We start from the raw sequence: 14,161 nt of genomic DNA, 5'->3' as shown, positions 1-14,161 counted from the left end.
CCACCTCTCCCCCCTCCCCCTCTCCCCTCCCCCCTCTCTCCCCCTCTCCCCTCCTCCTCCCCATTCCTCTCCTCCACGTTAACACCTCCCCTCCCTGTTCCCCTCGCCTCCCCCTCCCCTCCTCTCCACCCTCTCCTCCCCTCCTCTCCACCCTCTCCTCCCCTCCTCTCGTCCCCCTCCCCTCCTCTCGTCCCCCTCCCCTCCTCTCCTCCCTCCTCCCCTCCATGTTAACTCACCTCCCCCTCCCAGTTCCCCTCATCCTCCTTGCCTCCCCTCCTCCCCAGTCCTCTTCCCCTCCCCTCCTCCCTGTTCCTCTCCTCTGCATCAACTTACTTCCCCTTCCCCGTTCCCCTCCCCCACACACTCCCTCCCCTCCCCCACACACCCCCTCCCCTCCCCCACACACCCCCTCTCCTCCTCTCCCCTCACCCTCCTTCCCCTCCCCTCCCCATCCCTCCCCTCCATGTTAACTCACCTCCCCCTCTCCGTTCCCCTCACCCACTTCTCCTCCCCCTCACCCACTTCTCCTCCCCCTCGCCCTCCTCTCCTCCCCCTCGCCCTTCTCTCCTCCCCCTCGCCCTCTCCTCCCCCTCGCCCTCTCCTCCCCTCACCCTCTCCTCCCTTCTCCCTCACCCTCACCTCTTCTCCCTCCCCTTCCCCCTCACCGGTCAACTCCTCCCTTACCCCTCCTCTCCTCTCCATTCCCCTCACCCCCCTCTCCTCCTCCTCTTCTCACCCCCTCCCTTCCTCACCCTCCTGTCCTCCCCTCCCCGTTACTCTCCCCTCCTCCCCTAGCCCACCCTCCTCTCCACTCCCCTCCCCGTTCCTCTCCTCCGCGTTAACTCACCTCCCCTCCCCGTTCCTCTAGCCCGCCTCTCCTCCCCGTTAACCTCCCCCTCCTCCCTCTCTCCTCCCCTCCTGTCCCTCCCATCCTCCCTTGTCACCCCTCCTCCTCCTCTTCTCCCTTTACTCTTTCCTCCCCGGTGTCCGCACCCTCATCTCCTCCCCATTCCCCTCCTCCCCTCCCCGGTCCCCTCACTCTCTTCACCACCTCGGTCCCCCGCCTCCCCTCGCCCTCTCCTCCCCTCGCCCTTTCCTCCCCGGTCCTTCACCTCGCCCTCTCCTCGCTAGTCCCTCGCCTCGCCCTCTCCTCCCCGGTCCCTCGCCTCACTTCTCCCCGGTCCCTCACTTCGCCCTCTCCTCCCTGGTCCCTCCCCTCGCCCTCTCCTCCCCGGTCCCTCCCCTCGCCCTCTCCTCCCCGGTCCCTCCCCTCGCCTCGCCCTCTCCTCCCCGGTCCCTCGCCTCGCCTGGCTCTCTCCTCCCCGGTCCCTCGCCTCGCCTGGCTCTCTCCTCCCCGGTCCCTCGCCTCGCCTGGCTCTCTCCTCCCCGGTCCCTCGCCTCGCCTGGCTCTCTCCTCCCCGGTCCCTCGCCTCGCCTGGCTCTCTCCTCCCCGGTCCCTCGCCTCGCCTGGCTCTCTCCTCCCCGGTCCCCTCGCCTCGCCTGGCTCTCTCCTCCCCGGTCCCTCGCCTCGCCTGGCTCTCTCCTCCCCGGTCCCTCGCCTCGCCTGGCTCTCTCCTCCCCGGTCCCTCGCCTCGCCTGGCTCTCTCCTCCCCGGTCCCTCGCCTCGCCTGGCTCTCTCCTCCCCGGTCCCTCGCCTCGCCTGGCTCTCTCCTCCCCGGTCCCTCGCCTCGCCTCGCCCTCTCCTCCCCGGTCCCTCGCCTCGCCTCGCCCTCTCCTCCTCGGTCCCTCGCCTCGCCCTCGCCCTCTCCTCCCCGGTCCCTCCCCTCCCCTCGCCCTCCCCTCCCCGGTCCCTCCCCTCTCCTCCCCGGTCCTTCGCCTCGCCTTGCCCTCTCCTCCCCGGTGCCTCGCCTCACCCTTTCCTGCCTGGTCCCTCACCTCCCCTCCCTTGTCATTCCCCTCACCCCTTGCCCTCGCCACCTCCAATGTTAATCCCCTCACCCCTCCCTCCCATCCTCTTCATCCCCTCCTCTTTCTTCCCCTCCCCCTCCCCCCTCCCCCCTCCCCCCTCCCCCCTCCCCCTCCCCCTCCCCCTCCCCCTCCCCCTCCCCCTCCCCCTCCCCCTCCCCCTCCCCCTCCCCCTTCCCCTCCCCCTCTCCCTTCCCCCTTTCCACTCTCCCTCCCTCCTTCCTCTCCCCTCCACTCCTTTATCACTCTCCTGCCTCATCCCTCACCTCCTCCCCCCCCCCCCGAGTGCAGAGACGGCCTGTGAGGGGATTGCTGAATGAGAGGGTGAGGGATTCCTTTGAAATGAGAAGCTTCAGTAACTGGTCAGATGACATTGCATCACTCTCCCTGTGCTGAAATCACTGACCTCACCTCCACCTTCCCTACCTCCGTCCTGGCTGCCCTGCCAGTTCTTTCCTCCAGTGGATTCCTGGTAATCGGAGCAGCCGCCTACTCTGAAAGAACAAAAACTGAGAGAATAGCCAGGATTCCCTTTGTTTATTTGGGACACTATGCTGCTTAATTGGGACAGTCGACTGTTGCCAAGCACTTTCGAACACTCACTTGTGTAGCTGTTTTAGACACTAAACAATGCTTAGAGCAAACAATTTTTAAATAGATTTAGTTGCATCCATTTGTGCTGAAAAAGCAGTGATTTGTGTCACTACTAGTTGGTGAGAAAGGAGCAGTGAGACAAGTTAGAATTGATTTCCTGTGGTTTCAAGTACTCGGGCTTGGAGATGCCACAAAAAGCTGGGAGTGAAAATAAATCAGTGTCACTACTTCAACAAGTTAGGAACTACAAAGAATTTGAAGGTATCAGCAATCACCCTGAACGTTACAATGAAAATGAAGATTTGGAGGATACAATCGTCAATAACATTGCATGAAAACAGTCCATTAACTGCACCAGGTTCTCCGATTTTGTTTATTAACAGTGTGTTGGTTTTCCATCGTATCAAATGATGACTGAAAATTGTGTGGGAGAGTTTTGAAAATGGACAAGTCGTCACACTGGGACAGATCCACTCTCCACCTCAAACTGGGGTCTTCCTTCATTGCATTAGATAACCATGAGCACTTCTGTGCCTTAGAGCGCCCTCCGCTCTCCATGAAGCAATGCAGAACTGCCTCAGCCGTTGGATCTCACTGTTAATCTCATCCACCCGGTCTGCCGGAGCTGACTTCACATGCTACGACAGGCATGTTCCTGATTCAACGGGGGATGAGGCTGCCGTCACCTGGTTTTGCCTGCCTGCTGGGGTGTGGATGATGTGAGCACTGTCACAAGCAAATAGCAGGTGAGGATCAAAGGTGAATGAGTTGCCCCAGACTGGACATGACACCAGAAGTGCTACCCCTCCTTGGACACCTCATACACTGGATGAATTCCTCTGTCAGTAACTATTAGGAGCTAATTCACAGTTTTATAGTACTGTAGTAGCATTGGTAGTTTCCTAATTTATTCTGCATTTCATTTAAATACGTAATTTGTAACTCAGTTAAATGTAGTGTGTCTTTTTTGTACCTTTTTAACTATTTCCATGAAATTTTGGCTAATTGGGCAAACGCTTAATTGGGTCAAGATGTACTGGTCCGGATGTGGCCTAATTAAACTGGAATTTATTTTATTTAGAGACACAGTGCAGGATAGGCCCTTCGAGTTGCACCACCCAGCAACCCGCGACAATCCCGATTTAACACTAGGCTAATCACAGGACAATTTACAATGAGCAGTTAACCTGCTCACCGGTATGTCTTTGGACTGTGGCAGGGCACTGGAGCACATGGAGGAAACCCATCCATTCACTGGGATGATGTAAAAATTCCTTACAGATAAGACCTTAAGAAATAGAAGCAGAAGGCCATTCAGCCCTTTGAGTCTACCCCGCCATTCAATCATGGGCTGATCCAATCCTTCCAGTCATCCCCACTCCCCTGCCTTCTCCCCATACCCTTTGATGCCCTGGCTAATCAAGAACCTATCTACCTCTGCCTTAAATACACCCAATGACCTGACCTCCACAGCCTCTCATGGCAACAGATTCCACAGATTTACCACCCTCTTCAATCCTGAAATCGTGCCCTCTTGTCCTAGACTCGCCTACCACGGGAAATAACTTTGCCAGATGCTGTTGGAATTGAACCCCAAACACCAACACCCTGAGCTGTAATAATGCTGTGCTAACCGCCCACTAGAGACTGGTCTTCATACTCCTGTGCTCTGCTGTTCTGGATCTCTATGTCCCCTGAATCAGGAACAAAAAAATCACAAAGAACATTCCATCTACTTCACATTAATCACATCAGCACAAGATTCTGCAGATGCTGGAACAACATACACACAATGCGGGAGGAACTCAGCAGACCAGGCAGCATCTATAATTCTGGCATCTTCCCCCTTCCTTTTCAGTCCCGATGGAGGGTTTCACCCCAAAACGTCGACCGTTTATTCATTTCCATAGATGCTGCCTGACCTGCTAAGTTCCTCCAGCACTTTGTGTGGGTTGCATCTGCAGACTTTCTATGTTGCAGTAGAGCTACTAGGACTTGATGTTTCTGTCCCTATGGTAAGTCGGCACTCTCGATGTTGGCAGTGGGTTTGGAGTTGTGACAAGGAGGGAGGGTAGGTACGTCATCGGGGTCATCAGGTGGGCACCCTCCTTCTTTGACGTTTCGTTGATAAGCCCACAACGTTTCCAGAGGGCTCAACGGTGCTACCTGGCATCCCAGATACTACAGCAATCACAGAGGAATCTTACCTCTGTCATCATGGAAGACACAAAGTATATCAAACAAACGAGATAATCAAGAAATGAGGAAGTGAACAAGCCAAGTATTCGTCAAATCATAGTACTAAGAGAAGCTAGCGACCTTGAAACCTGATCATTCCCAAGGACCCAATGAACCACAGCCCAGAGTTTTGGAAGATGTCACTTTAGATAGGGTGAATATTATCATATTCCAAAATTCTCTCGATTCTAGAGTTTTCCTGTGGCCCGGAGGGTAGCAAAGAGAGGGAGAGAGAAAACTGACCTGTCACCCTAATGAGGGTAATTGCTGGAATTAGTATTGAGGAATCTACTGTGGGCTCTGGTTAATTGGGGCAAATTGTGTCCAGTACATTTTGGCCCAATTAACTATAACTCAACAAATAATAAACTGGGATAACTGTGGATAAACAGGCCATCAATGGCTTTAGGGCATGTGAGATAAAAAGGTAAATGATCCTGGTGCTGACTGACTTGCAGTGACTTCTGTGGGCAGTACACATGTGTCTGTCAAGCAAAAGCTGGCCTGGGCTCCACTAACATTTCTCCCCCGACTGCACGTTGTCACCTGGCAAATCAGATGTTAGGATGAGGACTCTGGCGGCAGCCCGTGCTGAGCCTGCAGACCTATCTGTGTGTGTTAATGGGTGGGAAAGGAGATTCTTTTACTGCTGTTACTTTGTGCTGTTTTGTTATTAAGTCCATAAGACACAGGGTTAGAATGAGGCCATTCAGCCCATTGAGATTGCTACACCATTCCATCATGGCTGATTTATTATCCCATTATCCAGCCTTTTCCCTGTAACCTTTGCCCTGATTAATCAAGAACCTATCAACCTCCGCTCTAAATATACCCAATGACTTGACCTCCACAGCGGTCTGTGGGAATTAATTCCACAGATTCACTACTGCTTGCTTAAAAAATTCTTTGTCATCTCTGTTTTAAGCAGCAGCCAAATGTAGATCGGAAGTGTGAGAAGACGTAGCTCACTCAGGTTTCCCAAATGAGTACATAAGGCATTGACTCGTGGTAATTTGGTGTTTTGAGCAGCCGCCAATCGGCGATCAGGATTGAGTGGCAAGAACCAATTAAAATAAGGCAGGGATAAGTGGAGCGGCCATTGTTGGAGTGGACAGTATTAAGAGTGTGGATTTTGAGGCTTTAACTCTTTGAGGATGAGTGAAAGAAGGTGTAAAAGCTTGAAGTAGGACAGTAGTGTTACCAGGCAGATTAGTGAAATGCTCCTCTTGTGGGATGTGGGAAGGCAGGGAGACCTCCAGTGTCCCTGATGACTACACCCGCAAGAAGTGCATCCAGCTGCAGCTTCTAGCACTTCAGAATAGGGAGTTGGAGCTGGAACTGGTGAACTCCAGATCATTCGGGAGACTGGGGGGGTGATAAATAGGACATATAGAGAGGTAATTACACCCAAGGTGCAGGTCACAGGAAACTGGTGACAGTCGGGAAGGGGAAAGCGGTTAAGGAGCCAGAACAGAGTACCCCTGTGGCCATCCCCCTCAACAACAGGTATATCACTTTGGTTACTGTTGTGGAGGATGACCAAGCAGAGGAAAGTCACAGTGGTCAGGTCTCTGGCACTGAGTCTGACTCTGTGACTCAGAAGGGAAGTGGGGAGAAGAGATGAGCTGTGGTGATGGGAGATTCGATAGAGGAACAGACAGGAGGTTCTGTGGATGAGAAAGAGATTCCAGGATGGTATGTTATCTTCCGGGTGCCAAGATCTGGGACATCTCGGATCAAGTCCTCAGCATTCCTAAGTGGGAGAGTGAGCAGCCAGAAGTCATGGTCCATGTAGGTACCAATGACATGGGTAGGAAGAGTGTCGAGGTTCTGCAAAGTGAGTTCAGAGAGTTGGGTGCTAAGTTAAAGAGTATGGCCTCCAGAGTTGTGATCCCAGGATTGCTACCCATGCCACATGCTAGTGAGGCCAGAAATAGGAAGATTATACGTGGCAAAGGAGTTGGTGTAGGAGGGAGGGCATCAAGTTTTTAAGACCATTAGATATAGGAGCAGAATTAGGCCATTTGGCCCATTGAGTCTGCTATGCCATTTCAACAAGGCCTATCCATTTTCTCTCTAGCCCCAATCTCCAGCCTTCTCCATGTATTCCTTTGATGCCCTGACTAATCAAGAATCTATCAACCTCTGCCTTAAGTATACCCAATGACTTGGCCTCTACAGCTCCCGTGGCAAAGGAATTCCACCGATTCGCCACTCTCTGGCTAAAGAAGTCCTTCCTCATCTCTGTTCTAAAAGGATGCGCCTGTACTCTGAGGCCGTGTCCTCTGCTCTTCAGACTCCTCCACCACAGGAAGCATCATCTCCTGTGGTATTTTTGGATCTTTTGGCTCTCTTCCAGGGAAGATGGGGACCCGTACAGAAGGGGAGGTTTGCCCCCGAACTGGAGAGTGACTAATATCCTAGCGGGAAGGTTTGCTAGTGCTGCCCGACAGAGGGGTTATACTAAAGATGCAGGGAGATGGGAACCAGAGTGCCAGAGCAGATAGTGGATAGGTTTTGGGGACTTGTTGTTAAGACCTCAGACAAAGTCAGAAATCAAAGGGTTGAGCATGGTGCGACTAATGTCCTGAGCTGTGTATATTTCAAATGAAGAACCATCATGGGAAATGCGCAAGACCTCAGGGCATGGATCAACACCTGGAATTATGATTTTGTAGCCATCAGTGAGACTTAGTTGCAGGATGGGCAGGACTGGCAACCCAATATTCCGGGGATCCTGCAGCGCATTGGGAGGAATTAATGGGAAAAAGGTGGCATTACTAGTCAGGGAAAATGTCACGGCAGTGCTCAGTCAGGACAGACTGGAGAACTCGTCCAGTGAGGTGTTATGGGTAGAACTGAGGAATAAGAAACATTAATGGGTCTAGACTACCAACCACCTAATAGTCCATGGGAACAAATTTGTAGAGAGATCGCAAACTGTTGCAAGAAACATAAGGTTGTTATAGTAGATGATTTTAACTTTCCACATATTGATTGGGTCTCCCATACTGTTAAAGGTCTAGATGGGATAGGGTTTGTCAAATGTGTTCAGGAAAGTTTCCTTCATAAGTACATAGAAGTCTCAATGAGAGAACATGCAATACCTGATCTGCTGTTAGGGGATGAGACAGGGCAGGTGACTGAAGTTTGTGTAGAGGAACACATTGCATCCAGTGACCATGATGCCATCAGTTTCAAACTAAGTATGGTAAGTCTGGTCCATGGGTTGAGATGCTAAATTGGAGAAAGGCCAACTTTGATGGTATCAGAAAGGATTAGGCAAGTGTGGATTGGGACAAGCTGTTTTCTGGCAAAGGTGTACTTGGTAAATGGGAGGCCTTCAAAAGTGAAATTTTGAGAGTACAGAGCTTGTATGTGCCTGGCAGAATAAAAGGTAAAGTTAACAAGTGTGGTTATTGTGTGGATAGCCAGAGGCTTTTTCCCAGGGCTGAAATGGCTAACACGAGGGGGCATAGATTTAAGGTGCTTGGAAATAGATGCCGAGGGGATGTCAGGAGTAAGTTTTTCACAGAGAGAGCAGTGGGTGCGTGGAATGCACTGCCGGTGGCGGTGGTGGAAGCGGATAGAGAGACAGGAAGAGGTGTCTGGCACTGAGGGGTGGGGGTGACAGAGGCAGGAAGGGATGAGGTTGTCAGGGAAGAGGTGTAGCAGACTGAGGGGGTGACAGAGGTTGGTCATCTGGAAGATCAGAATGGTAATCCACGCGTGGAGCCAAAAGAGATGGGGAGATATTAAATGAGTTTTTTGGGTCTGTATTTACTCAGGAGACCGACACGGAGTCGGTAGAAGTGAGGCAAAGCAGCATCGACATCCCTGTGCGGATCACAGAGGAGAAGGTGTTTGCTGTCTTGAGGCAAATCATGGTGAATAAATCTCTTAAGGCCTGGCAAGGTGTTCCCTCGGACCCTGTGGGAGGCAAATGCAGAAATTGCAGGGGCCCTAGCAGGGTTATTTAAGTTGTCATTAGAGACAAGTGAGGTACTGGAGGATTGGAGGATAGCCAATGTTGTTATACTGTTTAGATAGATAGATAGATAGATACTTTATTGATCCCAAAGGAAATTGCAGAAGGGCTCTTAAAAATAAACCAGGAAATTGTAGGCCGGTGAACTTGACATCAGTAGTAGGAAGGAATTCTAAGGGACTGGTTACAGTGTCTATAAAAAGTATTACCCCCCCCGCCACCCCTTGGGAGTTTTCATGTTTTATTGTTTTACAGCATTAAATCACAGTGGATTTAATTTGGCTTTTTTGACACTGATCAAAAGAAAAAGACTTTCATATCAAAGTGAAAACAGATCTATACAAACAACAGGAATTCCGCAGATGCTGGAAATTCAAACAACACACATCAAAGTTGCTGGTGAACGCAGCAGGCCAGGCAGCATCTCTAGGAAGAGGAAGAGGTCCTGACGAAGGGTCTCGGCCTGAAACGTTGACTGTACCTCTTCCTAGAGATGCTGCCTGGCCTGCTGCGTTCACCAGCAACTTTGATGTGTGTTGCACAGATCTATACAAAGTGATCAAAATTAATTACAAATATAAATCACAAAATAATTGATTGCATTAGTATTTACCCCTTTAATATGACACACCAAATCATCACTGGTGCAGCAAACTGGTTTTAGAAGTCACATAATTAGTTAAATGGAGATCACTGTGTGCAGTCAAGGTGTTTCAATTGATTGTAGTAAAAATACACCTGTATCTGGAAGGTCCAACTGCTGCTGAGTCAGTATCCGGACAAAAACTACACCACAAACACAAAAGAACACCCCAAGCAATTCTGCAAAAGGATTTTTGAAAAGTCAGGAGATGGATACAAGAAAATTTCCAAGTCACTGAATATCTCTTGGAGTACAGTTAAGTCAATCATCAAGAAATGGAAAGAATATGGCTCAGCTGTAAATCTGCCTAGAGCAGGCCATCCTCAAAAACTGAGAGACCGTGCAAGAAGGGGACTCGTGAGGGAGGCCACCAAGAGACCTATGACAACTGTGGAGGAGTTACAAGCTTCAGTGGCCGAGATGGGAGAGACTGTGCATACAACTGTTGCCTGGGTGCTTCACCAGTCACAGCTTTATGGGAGAGTGGCAAAGAGAAAGCCACTGTTGAAAAAAACTCACATGAAATCTCAGCTAGAGTTTGCTAGAAGGCGTGTGGGAGACTCTGAAGTCAGCTGGAAGAAGGTTCTGTGGTCTGATGAATCCAAAATTGAACTTTTTGGCTCACAGACTAAACACTATATTCGGCATAAGTCAAACACCAGACATCATCTAAAACACACCATCCCTACCGTGAAGCATGGTGATGGCTGTATCACGCTGTGGGGATGCTTCACTGCAGCAGGTCCTGGAAGGCAATCACCTCAAACATAAAGCCAAAGCTACACAGGAATGGCTTAAAACAACAAAGTTAATGTTCTGGAGAGGCCAAGTCAGAGTCCAGACCTCAATCGAATTGAAATTTTGTGGCTGGATTTGGAAAGGGCTGTTCACTCGATCTCCATGCAATCTGACAGAGTTTGAGCAGTTTTGTAAAGAAGAATGAGGAAAAACTGCAGTTTCCAGATGTGCAAAGTTGCAAGATTCAAGCTGTAATTGCTACCAAAGGCGCATCTACTAAATATTGACTTGAAGGGTGTGAATACTTATGCAATACTTATGTGTTTAATATTGTAATTAATTTAAATCACTTTATGGAGATCTGTTTTCACTTTGACACGGAAGAGTCTTTTTCTGTCGATCAGCGTCAAAAAAGCCAAATTAATCTACTGTGATTCAATGCTGTAAAACAATAAAACATGACAATTTCCAAGGCTTTGCGCGGGGGGGGGGGTGAAAACTTTTTTATAGGCACTGTATATGAGTATCTAGTTAGACAGGGATTGATTGTGCATGGTAGGTTGTGTCTAAAAGAGAGTTTTTCAAGGAAGTTACCAGGAAAGTTGATAAAGGCCAGGCAGAGGATGTTGTCTACATGGACTTCAGTAAGGAATTTGACAAGGTCCTTCACGGGAGGTTGGCAAAGAAGGCTCAGTCACTCTACATTCAAGATGAGGTAGTAAATTGGATTAGACACTGGCTTTGTGGTTGCCTTTCTGACAGGAGGCTTGTGGCCAGAGGAATGCTGCAGGGATCGGTGCTGTGTCCATTGCTGTTTGTCATCAATTTCAATAATCTGGATGATTATTTGATTAACTGGATCAGCAGATTTGCAGATGACACCAAAATTCAGGGTGTAGTGGACAGCGAGGAAGACTATCGGAGCTTGCAGTGGAATCTAGATCAGCTGGAAAAATGGGCCAAAACTAGCTGATGGAATTTAATGTAGATAAATGCGAGGTGTTGCACTACAGTGGGACCAACTAGGGTAGGTCTTACACAGTGAATGGTAGGGCACCGAGGAGTGTGGTAGAACAAGGAATAGAGGTCCACATTTCATTGAAAGTAACATCACAGGTAGATAAGGATGTAAAGAAAGCAATCCAGACATTGCTACCCTTTCAGCTTTCTGTCCAGCTCCTGATATTCTCTCTTCAGGACCTCATCCCCTTTCCTGCCTCGTGTTGGCACCAATGTGTACCATGACTTCTTGATGCTCAACCTCCCCCCTTTAGAATGTTGCGGACCCTATCTGAGACATCCCTGACGCTGGCACCTGGGAAGCAACATACCATCTGGGTGTCTCTTTCAGGTCCACAGCCACAGAATCTCCTATCTGTTCCTCTAACTGTGGAATCCCCTATCATTACTGCACTCCTCCTCTCCCCACACCCTCCTGAGCCACAGAATCAGACCTGACTGCTGTGGCTCCCCCCAGCAGTATCCAAAGCGGTATACTTATTGAGGGTTATAGCCACAGGGGTATTCTGCACTGGCTACCTATTCCTTTTCGCTTTCCCGACAGTCAGCCAGCTACCCTGCCTCCTGCAGCTTCCAGGTGACAACCTCCCCGTAGCTCCTATCTATCACTGCATTCTCCCTTATGAGACAAAGATCGTCAAGCTACAGCTCCAGTTCCCTAACACAGCCTCTAAGCAGCTGCAGCTTGATGCACCTTGTGCAGATAGGCAGCAGTTATCAGGGAGACTGGAGGTCTCCGAGTTCCCACATCTCACACAAAGAACATTCTCACCACACAGACAAAGAAAGAGAGGAAAGCACTTAACTAAAAACTTACTTAGAGCCTCTGCCTGTTCTCACCTAAGCTCAGCCACTCCAATACTGTCCACTCCTACAATGGCCGCTCTGCTTACTCCTCGCTTCTTTTTATTGGCCTTTGCCAATTGCCTAAAGGATCATTATGATTGCAACCTCCGAAAAATCTTAAAAGGAGCTCTTTTTAAACCTCACGCCCTGTCCAACGGCGTGCAGTTGGAGTCAGTTGCAAACATTGTGAGGAGGAGGAGGAGGAGAGTGGGTCCTCAGGCTGCGTAGATGGCCAGGACCCAGCAGAGCTGGTTGGAGCAAAAGACTGAGCCTGAGTCCTGCTGAGTGGAGTTCGGCTTTTTGTTGAATTGCGTACTTCCTACTTCACACACGGTAAAACAGTACAGTGAAAAGACCCAAACCCAGCTAGCCAAATGTTGACAGCAGTGAATATAAGCATTATGGATGAGAGGTACTTGAAACACACAACCCCATAGGAAAGACAAAGCTCACGAGACAGTGCATCTGACAACAGTTCTCACTGCAGTTTATTGTAATGGTGCAGATCATCATTTGCTGCTGCAGAAATGTGATCCAGAGGCTGCATGAACACATTCTATACTTGCTGAGAGAGTGGTAAGTGGGAAACTGTTTTACCGCGACAGATCTGTCCAAGGGTTTAGTTTTAATTTTTATTCCGGCCTTTTTAAAAAATATAGCCCTGCTGACTTTGACTTTAATTCTGATGCTCAGTTGGACCAAGTCAAGGGGTGGCCATATTGTTTTGGCGGAGTTCTTCACTCAGGGATTGTTATGATTGTAGTCAACGAAAGGTCTCAAAAGGCCCTGAGCCTGCTTCAGCCTGACAGCCGGCAGCTGGAGTCAGTTGCGAACACCATGAGGAGGAGGGTAGCAGGTCCCAAGATTGTCTGCGCAGCCAGGATCCAGCGGAGTTGGTTGTTGACTGCTTGTGGTACACTCTGAATAGTCTCAGAAAGCCCCACGCTCTTTTTAAACCTTGTGCCACCTCAGCTAATCAAGCAACTGCTCACAATGATTGCAGCCCGCAAAAAGTCCTGAAAGGTCCAAGTGTTGTGATTTAATATTTGAGTAATATTGTAAATACATTGTTTGATTAAGCATTCTGTAAAAGTACGTGAATGGCATATGTTATTATGCTACCCAGTCACACATGCGCATCTCACTTAAAGTGAAACGAAGTTAAGACACATCATTCCCGGCTTAATTAGTTTTATGTTTTGGAGTTACACAACATAACACTGAGCTCTTTTAAACCTCGCACCTCACATTGCCTCAGCCTAGCAGCGACTGCTCGTGATAACTGCTGCCCGCCGTTGCAGCATATATTCTGCTGAACATTGTGGGCATGCTCTATTGGCACTGGAATGTGTGGCGAGACTTGCAAACTGCCCCCAGCACACTCTTAAGTTGTGTTGGTTGCTGACACACAATGCATTTCACTGTATGTCTTGATGTACTTGTGATAAATCAATAAATCTGAATCTGTAAATACTTACACAATAGAATCATGGAATGATGGATGTCAAACAGAGACCAACTTGTTCCATCATAGGTGTCCTGGTACTTATGTACAAATGTCCACTGATCCCTTCTCTGTACTTGTCTCACACTCTTGTAAATATTTCACTTCAAATGTATCCTTGAAGGGCCCCTGCTGAATCCAATCTATGGCAAGGTGGGGTAGCAAGGTGGAATTTAGGAGATGAAGTCACTATCCTATTCTAACCAGCTCACGTTGTATAAGATCATACTTTGCTTGTTTGGAATCAATAGCAATTTTTAACATCTGCAGGTATCAATTGATTAAGAGCTGTGACGACCCTGATTTAACACTTCCCCCTCCTTCGAGTTCACGCACACTGCACTTCACTCAGCAGGACATTGTTCAACTGATACTGCAGGCATGAAAAGATGTTCCACTTACTTTGTAAGCGGTTTCTGCTGCCTCTCGTTAGATTTTTCTTTCAATGAAGTCATATACAAGTACAGCAACATCAGAGTTGATGGGATTGAAGGATGTGTTTCTATCAATTATATTTATCAGACACAGGCACAGCTAATAGAACACTTATCTCACAGCTCCAGTGACTCAGGCTCAACAACCTTGATTGTGAACTTCAGGAAGGGGAAGTCAGGAGAGCAACCTACATAGCCCTCATCGAGGGATCAGAAATGGAAAGGGTGAA

Source organism: Mobula birostris, chromosome 18 (genome assembly GCF_030028105.1).
Source record: "Mobula birostris isolate sMobBir1 chromosome 18, sMobBir1.hap1, whole genome shotgun sequence".
Classification (NCBI taxonomy): Eukaryota; Metazoa; Chordata; class Chondrichthyes; order Myliobatiformes; family Myliobatidae; genus Mobula; species Mobula birostris.
This window is presented reverse-complemented; position numbering follows the sequence as displayed.